This window comes from Phyllobates terribilis, unplaced genomic scaffold (genome assembly GCF_046119375.1).
Source record: "Phyllobates terribilis strain yellow unplaced genomic scaffold, ASM4611937v1 Scaffold_2__4_contigs__length_985480577, whole genome shotgun sequence".
In the NCBI taxonomy this organism is placed as follows: domain Eukaryota; kingdom Metazoa; phylum Chordata; class Amphibia; order Anura; family Dendrobatidae; genus Phyllobates; species Phyllobates terribilis.
The window spans coordinates 185859-188225 of NW_027362762.1; the positions used below are offsets into that span (position 1 = coordinate 185859).

The following is a 2367-nucleotide window of genomic DNA, read 5'->3' on the forward strand; positions in this document are numbered from 1 at the left end:
CTCCGGAGGGTGAAGAGGTTCAGGGCAGAGACGGCTCCGGAGGGTGAGGAGGTGCAGAGCAGAGACGGCTCCGGAGGGTGAGGAGGTGCTGGGCAGAGACGGCTCTGAAGGGTGAGGTGGTGCTGGGCAGATACGGCTCGGGAGGGTGAGGAGGTGAAGGGCAGATACGGCTCCGGAGGATGAGGAGGTGAAGGACACAGACGGCTCCAGAGGGTGAGGAGGTGCAGAGCAGAGACGACTCCGGAGGGTGAGGAGGTGAAGGGCAGAAACGACTCCGGAGGGTGAGGAGTTGCTGGGCAGAGACGGCTCCGGAGGGTGAGGAGGTGAAGGGCAGAAAAGACTCCGGAGGGTGAGGAGGTGCAGGGCAGAGAGGGCTCCGAAGGGTGAGGAAGTTCAGGGCAGAGACGGCTCCGGAGGGTGAGGAGGTGAAGGGCAGAGACGACTCCGGAGGGTGAGAAGGTGCAGGACAGAGACGGCTCCAGAGCATGAGGAGGTGCTGGGCAGAGACGGCTCCGGAGGGTGAGGAGTTGCTGGGCAGAGACGGCTCCAGAGGGTGAGGTGGTGCTGGGCAGAGACGGCATCAGACACGTGGATGGGGATGATATAGTTCATGGGAAGATCCCTTTAAGGTGTCCATGATAGAGAGGAGTGGATAGAACCTGTTAATTACAGGGGGGGATCAGACACCATCCAATGAGCAGTATGAGAGCGTGTATCGGGGGTCAGGAGAGTGGTGGATGGCGCCATCTTGTGGCCCCTCAGTGCATTCCTATACTGGGTTACTTTTGGCACCCGGAGACTTGGCGGAGGCCCCGACACTCGTGATTAGGGCTTAGAGGAATTGTTCAGCAGCTCGTCCATCGTGAACCTCCGGAAGACGATCTTTTCGCACACCGCGTCCTTTCCGCATTCAAATAAGCAGGCGAAGGAGTGAGTGTCCTGGCACACCGCCAGGTCCGAGTACCCGCTGGGACCCTCGTTGATGACCCACGGTGGGGTCCAGGTGGACGGCACAAGGGGTGATTTATTCAAGTAGACTCCTAAGTCCACGCGGCCCCGGCTGCTGGTGGGATGGGAGTAGAGGAGCCAGGACGTGACGCTATGCTGAAGGGGCGACTCTTCCCCGCCGTCCGCCTCGTCCTGAGTTGCCTCCGGAGGCCTGTAGCTCACCACACTGCCCTGGCAGCCATGAGGCGGCTCACACAGGCTTTTATTGTAGTGGGCATCTGTGAACTCCATGGACTGGGGGCTGCTGGTCGCCTCCACCCGGTAGCGCTGACCGGTCCTGGCGCTGCAGTACAGGAGGTCGTTGCCGCTGCTGCAGGTCACCTCGGCCACCTCGCACTCCCCTGTCTTCTGCCGCCACAGTCCGCTGCCCTTGTGCCAGCTCTCTCCGCGGTCGTCGCTGTAGAAGATGAATGAGTGGGGCTTGGTCTTCCAGGGGACGGGCAGGCCGCAGACGCGGGAGTGGATGTAGTACAGGTACGCGGGCACGATCAGCCTGCCCGACGGAGAGCAGACGCCGTGACCGGGGCCAACCGTCAAGGTGGCGCAGCTCTTCAGGTCCTCACCCAGGACCTCCTCCGTCACGTCTTTCGGTAGGCTCCACGATTGGCCGTGGTCGCGGCTGGTGACGTAGCAGAGCCGGGCGGCATTTCGGCCGGTTATGATTTGCCGGAACTCGGAGATTTCGCTTTTTACACAGACGAAGAAGAGGAAGACGGTGTCGGTGTCGGGATGGTACAGCGGGCAGGGGTTCATGGTCCGGTGCCCCGGTAACTTGGCGTGGCTCACCGGCATTGCGTCTTCCCACTAAGGAGGCAAAACAGATGGAGACGTTGGAAAGTCACAAGATCAGACGCGGAGAGAGGTGACATGAGGAGTCGGTACCTGCACCTCCCCGCGCTGCACCCGACCGCGCCGCACCACCAGGTACAGGGCGTCCTGATCATCGGGGGACGAGCGCTTCTCCGCCAAGGCCAAGAAGATGGAGGGAAGAAGAGCAGAGCCGGGATACGATACGTCACACCGCCAGAATCCTGCTGGAACAGGGTCACCGAGTCCAGAGAGAGCGCCCCCGACATGTCTGTACCCGAACCTGCAGGACAGCGGATACACGAGACTGACAGCCGAGAGCAACCTGTATCTAATCCTGTGTGATACTGAAATGTGTATCTAATCCTATCCTGTGATACTGAGCCGTGTATCTAATCCTATCCTCTGTGATACTGAGCCGTGTATCTATTCCTATCCTGTGATACGGAGCCGTGTATATAATCCTATCCTGTGTGATACAGAGCTGTGTATCTAATCCTATCCTCTGTGATACAGAGCCGTGTATCTAATCCTATCCTGTGATACGGAGCC

General features: G+C 59.9%; 1 pseudogene; it reads right to left on the reverse strand.

Moving 5' to 3' along the window:
* Positions 1-825: 825 nt before the first annotated feature.
* LOC141248559 (sialidase-3-like) lies at positions 826-2084 on the reverse strand (annotated as a pseudogene).
* Positions 2085-2367: the final 283 nt, after the last annotated feature.